This window comes from Rhincodon typus, chromosome 22, assembly GCF_021869965.1.
Source record: "Rhincodon typus isolate 14 chromosome 22, sRhiTyp1.1, whole genome shotgun sequence".
Taxonomy (NCBI): domain Eukaryota; kingdom Metazoa; phylum Chordata; class Chondrichthyes; order Orectolobiformes; family Rhincodontidae; genus Rhincodon; species Rhincodon typus.
Window position 1 is genome coordinate 39,604,074 of NC_063353.1, and position 18,946 is coordinate 39,623,019.

The following is an 18,946-nucleotide window of genomic DNA, read 5'->3' on the forward strand; positions in this document are numbered from 1 at the left end:
CCTGATTTCGAAGGTGTTTGTTCATGATGATGTGAATACCCCTCCCGTGGCCATCAAGTCCAATAGTGGGATTTGAACCTGGACCTTTTTTTCCATTTTTGGATCAAATGCAACCCGCTAGGCCAGAAGAGTGTTTGTTTGTGTTCTTCATAACTTGTGCATTTTCAAGATTTGATTTATATTATGCTGTCTCCCACTTTCTTCAAATGGCTGCAGAGAATTTCGCAAGTGCTGAATTACAATGCATATGCAAAGCATCTATTTTGAACTCCTTCATGAGGTATGGGCTTTTGCTCTGCCCCTTGGATAATGACACACCCCTGCCCATACACAACAAGACCTAGAAAACATCCAGGCCTGATCAATGGTGAGTAGTCATCCTGACACGCAACAGTAACGAGCAGTAAATATTGGCCCTTTTGATTTTTTTTGCTTCTGGAAGTACTACACTATCCACTTTGCAGTTCTCAATACTACCAAGTTTTTTTTGTTTGTTTTTGAATCTATGCCCCATACGGTAAGGTCCAAATCATGAATTATATCTCCGGAAGCACAGGAGTTTTGGACTCCACGGCAAAACTTTCTTCCAGACCCTAAAACGTAAGGACCAATTAGTTGGGTGCTGTTGGAGGGCCACCAGCTTGTAACTAAATTGGAGTCGGTGCTTGATGTTCACGTTGAAAAATCTAGACATCTTTTGGTCTTGGAACAGTGTGTTTTGTTTTTAAACAGGTTTGAACAATTTTTTTTTCATGCAATATGATTTGTGAAAGCTATCCTACCATTTTTGGATATTGATTCTGATCTCGCATTTATTGACACCCCCCCACCCCACCCACCCCCCTATTCTACAAGCAACTGAACCCCTTTTGTCCCAACTTCAAAGTAGAAGCAAAATACTGCAGATGCTGGCAATCTGTAAGAAACCCACGTTGCTGGAGACATGTGCAGGTTTGGCAGCATCTCTGGAGAGAGAAACCATTAATGTTTCCAGTCCATATAATTCCTCTTCAGAACAGAGGTTCTCATTCGCCTCTCAAGAAAAGTCATAATGGCTTAGAAACTTTAACTCAGTGTCTCTTCCTACAAATGCTGCAGGTTCTGCAGAGTTTCACCAACATTCGCTCACTGTTTGTTCCCAAAAACCAAGGGTTGGTGTCAGACTCTTCACTGTATAAGCATGTTTTGAGAATATGTGTTCTATTGCCATAGGGTAGTGAAAACCAGCTGCTGGGAACAGAACAAAGGCAAATGACTACAGGGCACTTGTAAGATCCCAGTTTACAAACTTGTTCTATTATTAAAGATGTTTAGCCTTAAAGATTGCAGACTGTTGGTGTCGAGATAGGGGAGTAGATCAGTATTAGGACCATTAAGCTAACACTGTACCCAAATGGCCTCTGTCTGTTTTGGAATTTATTTCGATTTGGATGTACTTCTCTGTGCTTTGTTTTTGGGAGTGTGGAGGTATTTGCTTTGCCCTTCCTTATTATCATAGACAGTCATTTAATTGAAGTGATGTTAGTGTTTAATCTCTGTCCCCAGACTGATGTTTCCAAACCCTTGTCGTTGGGTGTGTTGTTAAATCGACTTTGTTTGCCTTCAGGGCTCTCCTTTCCATCCACATTTGGTTAGTTTGCACTCTTAAGTGTCGGTAGTTAGTTAGGAGCTGGGTGCACTTGGCCTCAGCTTGTGGAAAAATACCTGATGGCAGCCTGAAGCTCTGAGGAGCAGGAAATCTTCTTAGCAGACTGCCTCTGCCCCTATAAGATCGTGTGATGCATCATACTGTGTTGTGAGTAATTTTGAAAGAGTGTCACGTCAGCTGTTCTGCTTTCTCGAATGGGCTGCAATCCTTTTTTGGTGCAAGTATTCTGATTTAAATATGATCTCTGTGTGTAACTGTCTGCCTGTCCTTCTCCACCCTTGTCTCCTTGTGGTCCCCAAACACCCATCCACCACAGGATCCTTGATGAAGCCTTTTTTCTGCTGCACATGAAATGGCAGTCCTGGATGAGGTGTTCCCAGTTCTGTATCCATCTGAGGGACAGCCTCTGTAATCTGGTTCCCCTTACTCCAACAACAGAAGCAATGGTGACCTGTTCTGAGAGCATTGTACAGCATCCAAGCTGTATCTTTTACAATCTTCCCACTTTCACTGCCTCCCCCCTAAATAAATGTCTTAGTCACATGTTTTTTGATGAAATGCTGTACTGAGGCACCTGTGGAAATGTGCACTTCAGTTAGGGTCATCATCCAAGCAACACACCAAGGACTCTCCCAACGTTGGTATGGCGGCCTTGTCACAGGACTGTGCAGGAGTGGCTCTTCATTGTTAAAAGGGGTCTGCCTGATGTCTGTTGATTTTTATTCAGCCTCATTCAGTGATACAGCTGTAATGTCACACTTAATGACAGCTTCAACAACTGAGCCTCCTTTGGAGAATGTGACTAATCTGTCCTCACTATCCTTGTTTTTTTTTTTGACATGAAAGGTTAGAAGCAGACAGAGGCATGTTGGAACTGTCCAAAAGTCTGACCCTCAAACTGTTTACATGCAGCTTTGGTATTTGGGGCTGGAGAGTTTAATAAAATATCCTTTGATACCTCTTCTGTGCAATAATTCTGCAATATTTGGACTTCACAGAACTATGTCAATTTCTCCCTTTGCAGAGGCCGGTAACTCATCACCAAGTCACCTTTTATTCATATGTGAACAGTCCTTGACTTAGGTACTGCTTCAGAGTCGGTCACCAGAGTGTCAGCCTCTCTAACGCTCAGCCTTTTTTAATCTATCAGTCAGAGCTCTCTGGTTGGGGCTGTTAATCTGGTTCAATTCGGGAACTCATTCTGTGAGGTCCAGCTCGCTTATTTCATTACAATCACTATGGAAAGAATTGGTGTGGACCATTGCTTCGCAATAAGCTGTGTGTGCGGCAGTGCACCTGAACCAAAGCTATTAGCTGTTTGGCTCTCGCTGCAGTGGACTTGCAGCACAGGTGAAAGCAAGCAATTACGGGTGTATTGCAGCTTCAAAACACTACTTACCACATCGTCGTTTTTCCCCTCCACCCCCTTCCTCATTGGCCTGCTGAAATATCAGCTCCTACACGACTCCTTCTTTCAAGGCTGCCACTTATCTCATTCAGCCGTCCTTCCTCTGATTTATCAACAGCTTTTTAAGTACAAAGCTTTCCATTGCCTAATTGCGACTTGATTTTTCTTGGCAAAGAGATCCCACTCAATTCTTTTTAACCTTGTATCTTAGAACGTGGACCTTGGCCTTTTCAGAATTTCTTGCCTGTGTGTTGTTAGATTTTTAAGGTTTGGTTTTTGACAGTGACCACTTTTAGCCCCAAATGGAGATTTTGACCAAAGTACTTAACTCCTACAAAAAGCTGCTTGCAGTGAGTAATTTGTTTGAGGTGTAACAAGGGGAGGGGAAATCCATCTTGGCAACTTGCAACGCAGTCAGTCAAAGAAATATGTTTTTAAAAAACAAAAAGGTGTACCATCGAGGGAATGTGGAATAAGCTTAAAATTTGCCCAAATTTGTACAAATTCAAGTAAGGCGAGAAAGTTGGTGCACATTGTGGAGTCAACTGTATCATGCTTCTGAAACAAAAATCACAGTTGCTGGAGAAACTCAGCAGGTCTGGCGACATCTGTGGAGAGAAAGCAGGGTCAACATTTCTGCTCCAGTGACCTATTTTCAGAATAGAGTTAAAACTGTAAGTTTTTAGTGTGTTGGTCTAACTTGAAAGTTGTAAAATATTTATGCTGAGAGCGATATGAGTTTGCTTTGTGAACCGCTTGCTGCGTGGCCATGTTGGCCTTTGCTGACTTCGGTCTCAACAATGACATCAAGGTTCCTCTGGGTATCAATCTTATCCGATCTCTCACTGTTCCCAAAATTCTCTTCACCTTCATTCCTCATCCCAAAGTGGGCAACCTCCCATTTCTCCACGTTATAATCCACCTGCCATGCTCCTCTCTCTTCACCCAGCAGCAGGAGCAGGCCATTCAGCCCCTTGAGCCTTTTCCACCATTCACTGACAGCATGGTTGATCTTTGGCCTAACTCCATATACCTGCCTTGGGTCTGTCTCCCTTGATATCTTTTCTGAATTAAAATGTGTCTATCTCCAATTTATCAATTGAATTAGCATTGAGCACTATTTGAGGAAGATTGTTCCAAGATTCCACTACTTTTTGTCTGTCAGCAGCTCCTCACATTCTCTCCTCCGCTTTCGACCAAATTCTGTATTAGCTGCAGTTTTTTTAATCGTTCTTTGTTGAATTCTGAAATTTTCCCAATCCTCAAGCTTAACTTCGTTTTGGTAAATTTATAAACCACCTCCTTCGATCTAATATCCTATTTAGTTTCCTCTGTAGGCAGTGGCTCTTGTTGCTTTTCCTGTTGAGTGGGTTTTGGCCTTGCAGTATGGATTCCTTGAAAGTCAAACACTAGATCTTTTAAATAATAGCTATTACCTATTTAACATCAAATCTTTTCAAGCTATTTTTCCAAACACCACAGCCAACTTCCTACTCTTGGCTACATAACTACCTTTTGGTTTAGATTTAATTATAGATTCAAATTGAGTTACATAATTTCCAAACTGAATGCAAAACTCAATTATTCTATTGTCACTGTTTCCTAAAGGGTATTAGACCTCCAGGGTGATTGATTAGCCCTTTCTCGTCAAATAGTACTCGATGTAAAATAGTCTGTTCTCCAGTGAGTTCCTCAGCATATTGCTCCAGAAATCTTATCTCCAGGAATTCGTCCTCCACCACAACAGTTTGCTTGAGGTTTGTCCAGACTGTATGTAGTTAGAGGTCACCCTGGATTATTGCATCCTCCAAATACTAATTTCCTGATTTGTTAAACTGTGCCCTACATTACCACTGCCATTTGGCACGTAAACTGTTTCTCCAAAGTTTGCTGACCCTTCAATGTTTCTGAACTCCACCTCAACAGATTACCAATTGGTAATTCTGAGTGTCAATCACTCATTCTTCTATTTATGTTAATGCCATCCATTCACTGATCGTTAGGAATGCTGCACGCCTTGTCATCTGTAACTTGACCCTGGTTGATTCTCAGCTTTGTTTCTGCTCCTTCCTGTGTTTGTTTTTTTTATTTATTGTTGTTTACTTCCCATAAAGAGCTTTTGTTTCATTACTCACGTTAAATTTCTTCCAGTTTCTTTTCCCTCACCCCACCTCCCCCTGAAAACCCCTAGCAAACTACTTTAGTTTAACCCTTCCCCTGACCAGACAAACTGATTTCACCTGGATTTTAGCTCCGCTCCTGCGAAAGCATCACCTGCCTTCCTTGCTCAGGACCTACCTGCCCCTAGAAATCTGAAGTACTCTTTCCTCCGCAGTTTTTCAGCCACATGGTAATTTGCTCGGTCTTCCTAATCGTATGGGAATTGGGCAGCATGTGGTTCGCAATGCTGCCTCACAGCACCAGGGACCTGGGTTCAATTCCAGCCTCAGGCGCCCGTGTCTGTGTGGAGTTTGCACATTCTCGCCATGTCTGCGCGGGTTTCCTCCCACAGTTCAAAGATATGCTGGTTAGGGTGGATTGGCCATGGGAAACGGAGGGTGACGGAGATAGGGGAGGGGTGTGGGTCTGGCCAGGATGTTCTTTTGGAGGGTTGGTGTGAACTCGATGGGCCGGTTGGCCTGCTTCCACACTGCAAGAATTCTGTGGTTCTTTACGCAAGCGTAGGGTACTGGTAGCAATCCTGCCATGGCCACTTCCTCCATGGTCCTACCTCCCAAATAATAAGTACTGCTGATGCTGGAGTCAGGGACCACACAGTGTGGCGCTGGAGGAACACAGCAGGCCAGGCAGCATCAGGGGAACAAGAAAGTTTCTGAAGTAGGGTTCTACCCAAAATGTCAACTTTCCCGCTCCTGTGATGTTGCCTGGCCTGCTGCGTTCCTCCAGCTCCACATCGTGTTATCTCCATGGTTCTACCGTTTTTTTTGCGTTTTGCCTGGCTCCTTAAATTCAGCACCTCATCCCTCCTTTGTCTGTCTCTCTTGGCATCAGTGTGGGTTCCTTTTCCTGACTCCCCACCTTCCCAAACCTGGCCACGCTCTCGAATTTTGTACTCCTCTTTATGCTTTTTTTAATTTTATAAAAACCAATTGAACTCCCTGTTCTCGAAACAACCTGTGATCCTTGTACTTGCTGTTTGTTGGAATTTTTGACCATGTTATTTCTGATTTCATGTTTACTCAATCAGTTTTCCCGCCCACATTCACTCAAAAGGGGTGTTGTCACGAATGGCAACATTCCATTTTGTTGCCATGGAGCACTCAATGTCGCAGATACTTTGTGTGCTCAATGCCAATCAACACTGAACTGGAACAAATGTTCAGAATTTGCTTTAAACCTGTTCAGGGCAGCTTCTTGGTTCAAAAAATAAAGGCACCCAGCCACAAAGCAGGTTTATTCCACTTTTCTAGTAAAGAAAGGTCATTGAGGGTGACGAATCTTTTTAAGAATCCTTTTAAGCTGGGCCTTGTAAATGCTAAGTCATTGAGCATGTTCAAGACCGAGCCAATAGGTTTCTAGGGACGAATGACCTTGAGGTAGGTGATCAGCCGTGATGTCGTTGAATGGCACAGCAGACTTGACGGGCCGAATATCCTCCTCGCTATTGAGTGAGAAGTGCGAAGGTGCACTATATGAAGACACCCCACTTAAATGGATGGTTTGCTGTGTATGTCATAGTTCATAGGTAGAAGAATGGCTTCACTTTCTTCCCCTGCCTTTGTTGGTTGGCAATTTTTGGAGGTTCTTTTTGGCTGCAGACAGACCAGTAGGAATATTACAGTCCGTGCTGATGTCAACGTTGCGACATCTGTTGATTTGCAAGCAGGAACTCATCGGTTGTTTTTTCCAATAGTGTGTGAAGTGGCTGGGAAAGGCTGGACAAGATCTCTCTGAATTACTGGTGACTCTTGGCAGTAGTAGGAAAGCTGTCGCTGCTGAGTAACAGCGACAAACGATGACAAGTCCCAGACCAACCAGCTCCAAAAAGACACGTTCATGTCACTGGAGAAGCTACCTCTAACTCTATTCAGGGTGGAGAGTAGGAGTATGAATGGTTTCATCAGTCATTTCAATGAAGTTAGTGTCATACAGCAGATAGTGCACCAAGAGCGAGAAGCATGTTCACGTATTGTTGGATTGTTATTTTTGGGTTGTCAGTTCTGAAACGCGGGCGTCACTGGTCCAACATTTGTTGTCCGTCCCTAGTTGCCTTTTGAGAAGGTGGTGGTGAGCTGCTGCTTTAAACTGGAGCAGTCTGTTGAGTGTAGGTACACCCATGATGCTGTTCGGGAGGGAGTTGAAAGAATTTGACTCCGTGCCACTGAACAAACAGCAGTCTATAGACCGAAGTCAGGATGGTGAATGGCTTGGAGGGGAACTTGCAGGTGATTGTATCTGCTGTCTGTGTCCTTTTCAGATGGAACTGGTGATGGGTTTGGAAGGTAGAAATAGGGGCTCAATCAATCGGGATAGCGAGACGACAATGCTTACATTACTGATGAAGTGCCCTCGTGCTTAGCAGACGCAGCAGCTGGAAAACTGTTAAGTTGTATTAAATTTTTCGTAAATCTAGAATGAAATGCTAGCCTTGTTAATTACGATGAGATTGGCAGAAACCTTAGGTGTTTGACACATGTTTTTGAAGGGTTGGAAATTCGCTGTCTTCACTCTGCTTGGGCTGCATGTGGCTCCAGAGGAAGTACCTTGTTCCTTCTCTGTCTGTTGCTGGCTCATTTTGCTGAGACTCTCTCCCTAACCCCATCGTGAGTCTAGTTACAGCATGAAGGATGCAGCAGGTCAAGAAGGTGACTCCCTGCCACCTTCTGGGAGAGCAGCAAGGGATGGACATTGAATACTGACTCAGAAAGCAACACCCACCACTTCTGAATCAATATGGAACAAAAGCAAAACTGCTTCTGATGCTGCATCAGAAGGCAATCCACACAAATAGTGTACGTATGTTGAGGCTGTGAGTTGCAGATCGCAAGTCATATTGTAAGACGTTACCTCTGTGAATTACATGATGTTGACTGACCCTGTATCTGCTGCTTAGTACCCTGCCATGCCACTAGAAGCTGTTGTGCTTCAGCTTAGTCTGGATGAAACCGAGCTCAAATGGACGATTGGTAAACCCGTAACGACATGGTTTTTGTTTGGCTTCACATCTTCAAATGATCTAAATCTATGACAGGAGAGCTCAGTTAACAGGGGCGCAGTCAGACGTTGATGTGTAGTTAGCAGCAGCACAACCTGCTGATTAAATGCTACTGTACGTCCTGGTTCCGTGATGACGTATGTATACCATTTGCATGTTCCGTTAGTGATATTGCAATGGAAGAAGTTTGTCCTTGTTCGTTCAGACCATGTGTCACTGGCTAAACGAGCATTTTAATGCCCATCCCGAACTAGCCTCGAAAGTGGTGTTGAGCTGTCTTCTTGAACCGTTGCGGTCCATTTACTGTAGATATACCTGCAATGGGATATACCGGGTGGCACAGTGGTTAGCACTGCTGCCCCTCAATGCCAGGGACCCAGGTTTGATTCCACCCTCGGGTGACTCTGCATGCTCCACACAGGCAATGTCCCTGTGTCTATGTGGGTTTTCTCCAGGTGCTCCGGTTTCCTCCCACAGCCCAAATATGTGCAAATTAGGTGGTTTGGCCATGGGAACTGCAGGGTTACAGGGGAGGGGGTGGATCTGGTTGGGATGTTCTTCGCATGGTCATTGTGGTCTCGGTGGGCCAAATGGCCTGCTTCCGCACTGTGTAGGGATCCTCTGATTCTATGGTGTGAGGGAGGGGGTGTTCCAGGAATGTGACCTAGCCGCACGGTGATTATATTTCCAAGCCAGGATGGTGAGTGACTTGGGAATTTGCAGGCTGGTGTTCCTGTATACCTGCTGCCCTAGTCCTCCTCTTTTCACTTTAAGGACACCTGTACCAAATTTCCTTGTCTTGCTCTGTGTTCAGCAGAGAATAAAACCAGTTTCTCCAGTTCCTCTATATCACTGAGCCTTGGTAGTACTTTTTAAGTTTGCACCTATTTTTATATTTATGATGTTGATCCTAACGTGCGGAATCCGAAACCAGGGACACACTATTTACTCTGACCGGACTGGTTTTAGTTTTAAAATGCAGCAGAACTTGATTTTGGTGTTTTGCACTTCATAGTCCCATTTGTTAATAGCACCATGGGTCCTGTATCCTATTTTGAACAAGTTCGTCAACTTGTCCTGTCGCTGTTTCAACCATTCACAGGCAGATACCCACAAAAAACCTGCGTTGTTTCGGTTCATGTAAACTTGGAAGAAAACCTATGCTCCCAGTGCTAGGGTATTGTACCCACGGCCCACAGGCAATTACTGCAGTGTTATATGATTAAACACACTTAAATCAAGTTTTCACGAAGCAGTGAAAAAATTGTAGAATTGTCAGCATTAGCTTCATATCTTCCAGTGTCACCTTTAAAAAAACAAGTCTCTTCCAAAAAGGAAAATTGTTAAAGAAGACTGCCGATCAGTTTTTTTTTGTTTGTATTTGAGTGGTGGGTCGCGCCTGATGTGGGCTTCATTTGGTAGCCAGGTTGCATTAGATCCTGTTGAAGTCATGCCAGACCCAACTATTTGTCTCTCCACAGATACCATCAGACCTGCTAAGTTTCTCGAGTGCACTCTGTGTTTGTCCCAACAGATGTTGATTCTGGAAGAAAAAAGCAAACTGCTGCAGATGCTGGAAATCTGAAATAGAAACAGGAAGTGCAGGTCTGGCAGCATCTTTGGAGAGAAATCAGCATTCTGAGCAATCATCATACTGGATTTGAAACTGGAAAATGGTGTTTTGTGCTGTTGACCGAGGGAGCTGAGGACCAAGAGGAACAGATGGGGAGCGTCAGGACAAAAGGAGTGCTAATGATGGTAAAGGAGTGATTTGAGATGCCAACTAGGTGCAAATATTAGATGTGAAAAGGAGACAGTAAGATCAGAGTGATTCTTGCCTACAAAAGATTTTGAACTTGTGATCAACAAGACCTCTCAAATGTTTCCCTCACTGACTATGTAACTACAAGATTGTTCCATCATGGCTTCAGAACCTTAGGTAAATTGTGGTAAAGGGGAGAAGCTGTTGAAGGGAGAAAGAGAGCTCCAAACAATCAACAAAGGACCTGTCGAGTTGGGGAATAAAGCTCAGGACAGACGCTTCATTTCCAGTGCTGGTCATCTGTGCATTTGGAACCTGACCATGATGTCTTGCACAAGTTCCCACAGATATGGTTCCTGTTTCTCTGAAGATGGATGTCTGGCACATAATGGTCAAAGGAGCTTTTGGCTTGGAATGACAACTGGTCTGGGTGTCCCTTGTAATTCTTGGAGTGTCAGGCAGTATAGACTTGTCCCAAACTGTAATCAAGATAGTACTGGGTTTTCTGTTTCTGTCATATTTGGTTTTTCTGAAGCAAGTTTGTCCCAAGCTACTTAAAACTCTACCTGCTCAATGGATTTGTTCCTCAGCACTAATTTTTTTTAATAGGGTGACCTCCAGTGCAAATGAGGGTACTGTCCCTTCAATAGAATTGGGAAGTTAAAATTGTTGTGGGCAAATGACATTGGTAGTGGGTGTGTGCAGGAAATAAATTTCATGTTCTTCCCATAAGTTTTGAAGATGATTACTGTAACATGTCGCTACTTTCCCTTTTAGAGCATTTTGCCTATTTTAAAAATGAAATTGGTTTTGTTACCAATATCACTTTCAGCCACATAAAAAGAAAATCCCCTGTCACTTCCTGGTTCACCCCCACTTCCCCCTTTTTTTCTTTTAAAATTTCCCAGGTGTGAGTTGAAGCGTTCAAGGGGGAAATCCCGTTAAATTCTATCAATCATCCTTCATGTCTTGGCGAACTTTGAGTTTGCTCATTCTTATTTCTCTCAAAGAGCAATTATTATTGAAACTTGTAGTGATTTTTTTTTTTGATAATTTATTTTTTTGGTTTTGATTCGTGGGATATAGGTGTCCCTGACCTAGATCAGAAACTATTGCTTATCCCTAGTTGCCCTTGAGAGGGTGATGGCAAGTTTCCGCCTTGAACTCTGTAGTCCCTTTGCTGTAGATATATCCACAATGCTGTGAGGTAGGAAGTTGAAGGCTTTTGACCAAAAGTGTTGAAGGAATGGCAATTATATTTCCATGTCTGGATGGTGAGTTAGTTGGGGATTTGGGGGGAGGGTGTGGAGTTTGGGTCTGCTGGTGATGGCCTACAGAGTCTCATGCCCAGTCTTGATTTTCTCTTCAAAGTCTCTCCCATTTAGCACACAGATTGTGGCGCATGGCACAATACAGTGTAGTTTCAACGAGAAGACAGGATTTTGTCTCCACGAAGACTGTACTGATATCAAAAACATCATGGACACCATGCATCTGCAGCAGGCAGATTGGTGAGGATGAGGTTAGCAGCATCTGCCGCAGACCCAGTCTTGCAGCGAGATCCTGTAGGACTGGGCCATATCGGTCAGTAGTGGTGCTACTGAGCCACTCCTGGTGAACAGTGAAATTCCTCAGAGTATATTCTGCACTCTACACAATCTCGCTGCGTTTCCTCCAGATGGTGGTTAACATGGAAAAACAAAATGTAACCAGGGATTGTGATGGTGGAGTTTGGGACTTGCAAGGTATGATTCTACCAGTATGACTAAGTCAGGCTGTTGCTTGACTAGTCTGAGAGACGACAAAAACAAAAAACAAAGTTGTTAGAAAAGCTCAGCAGGTCTGGCAGCGTCTGTGAAGGAAGAAACAGAGTTTATGTTTTGGGTCCGGTGACCCTTCCTCCGAACTGGGAGACAGTTCTCCCACCTTTTGGCACAAGCCCCAGATGTTTGCAAGGAGGACCATGTAAGACTGTGTTTACCGTTTGTGCGTGTTCTTTCTGGCGATTTACTCAATGCCAGGGGGTCTGTAAGGTGTTAATTTTTTTTTTTTGTCCTGAGACTTTGTGGCAATTGATGCAAGTGAGTGGCCGACTGGTCCATTGCAGAGGATAGGTAGGACTCGACCACGTCACTGTGCGCCAGGAGTCATGTGGATCATACCAAGTAAGGACAGCAGTTACCTTTCCCGACAGGACATGAATGAACTGGATGGGTTTTGAAGAACGAGAAGCAATGGCTTCGTGGTCGTCATTGTAGAATTGCTGCCAGAAACATGTTGGTTTTTCGTATTTAGCTGCAGGTACCCGAATGCCCCCAGTTCCTGTCACTCTGACAGCTGGAATGACTGTGAATGCTGACTGTGTTTTACTGCCATTGCCACCACAAGTCCATAGCATCCATGGCAAATTTTAGTGGGTTTGGTGATTTGCAGTGAATGTGGGCTTAAATTGGGAACACGTTTTGAAATCAGGAATATTGCGGGACTGATCGTCTTGGAAGGATTCCAGTTTTAGTGCCACTGTGTATAGTTTGGATGCCACCAACCTGCAACTTCCTCTTTTGTTTTTGAGCATGGTTGAGTAAACGGAATGAGTATTTTTTCACTGGAAGCAGTTTTTAATTGATAAAAATGTGCAATAGCTGTCTGTCGTGCAGGTCTCTGGTCTGATCCATCTGTTGGATTTGTTGGTTTTGATTGGCAAGGCAGCAGGATGGCCTCACTGGGTTGTTGTGTACCTGGCTACTCCTGAATCACAGCTGCTTTGTCCATGTGTCTACACGTATTGACAGCCAATTTTGCATGTCTGCTTCTATCATCTAGTAGGGCCTGGCAAACGTACCCGAGTCCACCTGAAATGAAGGAGCAGGCAATGGTAATACGTTCATGAAGGGAGAATTGGTGACAAGATTTGGGTACCACAGGGGTAGAGTGCTTTATCTTCCCCTACCAACTCCATTTCGATTTTAGCTGGCCCCCTCTGCTTTTGGTCTGTATTGCCTTTCATAGATCATAGAATCCCTACAGTGTGGCCCTTCGGCCCAATAAGTCCACACTGACCCACAGAGCATCCCATCCAGACCCATCTCCCTATAACCCACCTAATCTACACATCCTTGCACGCTATGGGCAATTTAGCACGGCCAACTCACCGAGCCTGCACGTCTTTGGATTGCGGGAGGAAACCCACGCAGACGCGGGGAGAACGTCTGTCTGTTTGCACAGTCACCCGAGGGTGGAATTGAACCTGGGTCCCTGGCACTGTGAGGCAGCAGTGGTAACCACTGAGCCACCGTGCTGCCCATCAATGGGCTCTGTGTAAACTGGACAATTGAAACCATGGCTAATGTACTGGTGGTGATAAATGGTAATTTAATGGTTAATGGTGGAAAACCACCACAGGAGGTTTGGTGCTGAGGCAAGCTAGTCACTTTTATGTGTCGTCGCACTCTGGGCATGAAGTCATTTTTAAAAAAATCAAAACTTGAAAAGAAGTGGGCGCTGCAAGGGTGGAGTACATTATTTCCCCCATTTGAATTTAATCCATTCCCACTTTGCTACCCTTCGGTTTTTGTTGTTAATGCACTGCCTCTGGACAGCGATTTAATAAAAGTTCAAAAAATGCAGGTGATTAGGTCCAGAAATCAGGAACTGTTGGAGAAACTGTCAGGTCTGTTAGCCATGGTGATGTCATAAAATAATAATCGTGTGAAAATTGGATTTGGCTGTGTCTGTGAAACATGTCGTCACTGTTTCAGGTTTAGGAATGTGAGGGTTGGAATGAGACTCTGATGAGAAAAGGATGTGCCTGGACTCTGTCTAACCAAACTTTTAACCTCTCTGTCACCTGTGGGAATGGACTGGTCAGTATCAGGTGAATGTGAAGAATTGACTTTGGATGAGGGTGTGGGAATCTCGCATTCTCGCTTGCGCTCTTGCTTTCTGTGATGGCAGAGTGAAGGGGTTAAATTGGAAGGGGTCACGTTCAGGGAGGGGCCGTGCAGAGGGCATGCATATGCTTGAGTACAAGTCCAATATGTGCGAAGGTTGGTCTCGTGGTTTAATGAAAAGTAATTTTTGGTGGACCTTATGTAAAATTTGACCATCGCTTTTCGGTGCTGAAAGCTTCAATGCGTCAGAACCAAAGGAGAATCTTGGTGTTCATGATGCATTTAAAGGTTCACTTCGCTCAGTTGGCTAGATAGTTGGTTTGCGAATTGAACTCTCAACGGTAGCATCACAAATCAGCTGAGGTTACCATGAAGGATCCTCCTTCTCCACCTGTGACCCTTAGATGAAACCACCGCCAGTTGTCTCGCTTTGAGAGTAGCCTTGTGGCAATTGTACATGATTTCTGACTCCTCCACCCCACCCCCCCACACAGACAAACGCGCGCGCGCACACTCGCACACATCCTGGGGAATGAATGCTAATAAGTAACGTTGGTGTTTTAAGTTGTGCTATTCAGATTGAGATGATTTATAATATGATAATACACAGATTTAAGAGGAGGTCTCGTGTACCTGTTAACTCCTGACACGGGACCAAAACAAAAGCTTAACTCTGCATATTTAACATTTGCTCCCATAAACCAAATCTCTCTCTGTCCCTATGGTAGCTGTCCCTGTTGTCACTTTGGCTCCTGAACTCTTGCTGTGACCAAAGTTCAGGAAAGGGATGGTGTGAAGGAGGAATCGGGGAAGCTCCAGACGTTGCTCTGAAATGGTTGACCCGAGGTGGGGAAAGAACGGAAAGCCAAAAGTCCAGAAGTGTGTCATGGATTTCACCCCTTGCAAATATTATTTGTGCTTTGGTCGCCTGCTACTATTTGTCTAAAAGAATTGAGCTCAAGTAGTTGATTTTCACAGGGGTGTACATAAGGTACCTGACCAATGGTGATGACTCATTGCAGTTCTATTTTGAATTGGGCCCAGAAGTGAACTTCATAAAAGCAAAGCATCCCTTCAAGATACATCGTGTTGAAGTCAACCCCTCAACCTTTTTTGGCTTCGAAAATTGGTTGGAAAATACTTGTCTTCGACATAACGTGCGGTAATTGCACAATGTTTGTTTGTTTCTAGTTTCGGAGCACTGAGGAGCCTTTTTTTTAAAAATTTTTTTTTAAAGCATTTTGAGGATGGTATCGGTGATACTTTTATGTATGAACTCTGAAGCCCTCCATTTTTAACACTTCTTTATATCCTCTCTGCAAGGGAAGACTTCACAATGTGCGCTTGGGTCATTTCGTGAGTGGGTAACATTGCCAGCTGTTTTGAGGTCAGCTGTACTGCTCTTTTGTTTAATTCCACTTCCTTGTGGTTATTTTACTGTACATCCTGGTCACGAGTTAGTTTGACGGTTGCTTTTTCCACACACTGTCTGACCGCTGTGCTTTCAGATTGCTGCTCTGGCAATCTTTCTTGGAGCACTAACTTCCTCAGACAAAGCAGTGGCAACGCTGAGGTCATTAATTTTTTTTTGTCGCTGATATACAACTTCTGTGCTCTCGAACCATTGTAGCAGCTTTAACTGGCCATTATCTCCAAGCCAGACAGCTTTATGACGCTGTGCCTGACCTGCTGACCTGACTCTGTTTTGAAGACCACTTTTGTGAAATGTTTCTTGCATTGAGCCCTGCTTCTCAGGCCGTGAGTTGCTGACATGCTCGTTCCCTGCTGTGGTCGCTGTCTCAGACCCGAGTCTGTCGTTGCCTGCCAGTCCATTTTCCTGGACTTGGAGCACCTTTAAGCTAAAATTACCACTCCTGTGTTTCAGTCCCTGCTCGGACAGACTGTGTCACCTGAAACGTTTACTTGAATTTTTGGGCAGCACTTGTTAGGAACGATATTATTAGCCTTGGTGAAGTCACAGTGATGAAACGCCAGAACAGTTGTATAAGGTTAAGAAAAATATTTGCCTGTTCCCTGGGTTCTAGAAGATTTAAGGATAATGTGATCGGCTTTAAAATGCAGAGGACTTGACCCGGCAACAGGAACAACTGTTTCTTTTCATAGAATAATTCATTCGAGGCAAACTCGGAAGCACTTCTGCCACAGAGTGGGAGATGTCAGCAGTGGTGGCAATCTAACCAAATCCCATCCTGAAGACCATGAATGGCGGCCTGTTTAATCTGGCTAAACGGAGTTGAAGCTTACTCTAGCTGTGATCAGATTGAATGGCATACTTGACATAAAGGGTTTCGTAGAAGTTTCATTAGAATCCCTACAGTGTGGAAACAGGCCCTTCGGCCCAACAAGTCCACACCGACCCATAGGGCATCCCACCCAGACCCATCCCCGTGTAACCCACCTAATCTACACGTCCCTACGCACTAATGGGCAATGTAGCATGGTCAATCCACCTAGCCTGCACGTCTTTGGACTGTGGGAGGAAACCAGGGCACCCAGACACGGGGAGAATGTGCAAACTCCACACAGACAGTTGCCCGAGGCTGGAATTGAACCCGGGCCCCTGGCGCTGTGAGGCAGCAGTGCTAACCGCTGAGCTACCGTGCTGTTCTTGTCTCTTCGTGCCTACTCTTTCAGTGTCTGGTCTTTGGAGTCTGAAGACGGTGCACACGTTGTCCATTTGCGCCTCAGATTCACACAGTCCAGCAGAGCTTCCTGATGCAGTTAGCTGGCAATGTTTCCACATGTGCTGCCTTTCAGATGGGATCTGTGTCTCCTTTCCCTCTTGATCAGATGGATGTTCTGCAGTCTGTGAATTGTTTTGAAGCGCAGGAAATTCATCCAATACTTTGGCTACTTTTCCTCCTGACTATGTTTTCCAGAACAGCATATTGAAGTAGATTTATACGTCATCTTTTTAATGGAACAACATCCCACGATATTTCACAGCTTGTGATCATCTTGAAATGAGTGTACAGGAGAAGTTGAAACCTATCAGAAATGCTGCCTGCGAGCTACCTGTAACAAAGTGGTTAAGGTTTAAGGAAACCGTTGCAGAGCTGGGGTGAAATAGTCAAAGACGTTACCAGCAGCCTGGTAGAAAGATGCAGTGGAACAGAGTTGGAAAGTCCATGTTGTGTGAGCAGCCATGTCGGTTTGGAACAGCTCACAGATCTGAGGAGGAGTAAAGGCTGAGACAGATTTGCTGATGGGTAGGAGGATCTTGAGGCCAGTGAGGTGAGATGGCAGTCAGTCATAATCGGCAAGAGGTGACTGGAGTAGAAATTCCATCTTGTTTTAACTGTGTATTTAGTTGTGTCCTTTCCAGGATGTTTCTACCTCGCTTCTTTTCTATTTTTAAAAAAAAAAAGTACTTGACTTGGATTGAGCGCATGAGAAAATGCATTCTTTCTCTATGAAGGCACAGCTTCTTCATATTCGCATTAGGGTCTTCAGAGTCCTGACAACTTTGTCTTGTGGCATTGCTGCTTGGGACAAATGAATATTCTGAGCATAACTGAGTTGCACATGCATTAAATGTGTTAAATACGCTTTGTTTACACGAATTGGTGCAGCAGGCTGAGTTCAGTTTTTTTTTTGTGTTCATGTGGGGATGAGCATTGAAATGCTATTTGTTCAAGGTTGATTTTTGTCAGAATCTTGTTTCCTCAGCCTTTTTAAACTGAATCAAACTTCAGCAACAGACTTGGGAGGAACATAACATTTGAAGCCAGAAGAGAGAATTCAACAAGAAGACACAAAGCAAAATCTCTGATTTTTTTTTTAAAACGACAGCACAACATTTAAAATGTATAATAAAAATCTCTTTTGAAATAGTGTCCAAGTGTGCTATCTTGATTTATTTTGACAAAGCCCAACGAGACTTGCACATTGTCAGTGCGAGATTAGGCGTGTTTACTTTTGGGAAAACCAAAATTGACTTAATGGTTTGAGAAATCCAGTGTTGACATGGTCTTGATTTGTCTGGTTGGCATTGTGCATCATGGAAATGCTTCACTCATTTTGAATCTAGACTTTTTCTTCTTCTCCTGCAAATTGCATGATTGCTAGTGTCAGAGTATCAATATGAAACACTTTGTGAAGGTGTGATTAAAGTCAAGAAGGGTGCTGCAGATTGGAACCAGCTGGAAAGTTTCCCTGCAGTGTGAAGAGGGTGGTCTGGGGAAGCTGAACCCAGCAGTTTGGAGTGTAACTGAGACTTCATTGGCAAAAAGTACATCAGTACCAAGTGAGATCATGGAGTGGTTTATAAATATGCTGGAGGATTCATAAGTGCTTTGGGCTACTGGAAGTCATTGGGGAGTTAATGAGGAAATGGCACTTGGTGCTGAAAGCAGCCTATAAATAGGAGCATGAGGCACGGTATCATAAGATTCCATTCAGCCCATCAAACCTGCTCTTAGCATTCAACCAGCTATTGGCTGATCTCCCAACATTTTCCTGCACACTTCCTTTTATCCCTTTTTAATCTCTTTTTAATACCTGGAATCTGTCACTCATTGTGTATCTGTGTGTCTCATTGAACAGACTCTGTGAAGATCTCCACAGCTGTCTGGTTGGGGAACACCCAAGATTCATCATCCTTGGAACTGGGGAAAAAAATCCTCCCTTTTTAAGTTGGTTCTAAATGGCCTGCCTGTTATTTCTGAGACCAGTATCTTCACCCTGACTCACCCAGACTCACCCAGCTTTGAAATACCAGTCCTGGAGCCCTCTGTATTAACACTTCTCACTGGGGAGAGGATGATTGGACAAGTGTTGTAATTTCTTTTTCATCCAATCTGTGCGTGTACCTTAAGGACAGCCACTTGTGGAGCCGAATACGACGAAGGCGGTCTGTGAAGCTTGCAGTAGTACAGGCTGAAAAGCCATGAAATTATGGCCAATCTCTGCATATAGAGTCGACGTTGGTAAGATTTGTGATGACCAGCTCACCTCCGTACGAGGTGGCAGTGCTGCTGTTAGAGCCAAATCTGCTGATCCCACTGTCTTCCTATTACAGGGCAGTGTCTGAAATCCAGCG

General features: G+C 44.2%; 1 long non-coding RNA gene across 1 annotated transcript; it reads left to right on the plus strand.

Moving 5' to 3' along the window:
* The first annotated feature begins 222 nt into the window (after nucleotides 1–222).
* On the plus strand, nucleotides 223–17,741 carry LOC125485763. The gene is made up of 2 exons (XR_007264461.1): nucleotides 223–367; nucleotides 17,575–17,741. It is a non-coding gene; the product is annotated as an uncharacterized LOC125485763 (long non-coding RNA).
* The last annotated feature ends 1,205 nt before the right edge of the window (nucleotides 17,742–18,946 follow it).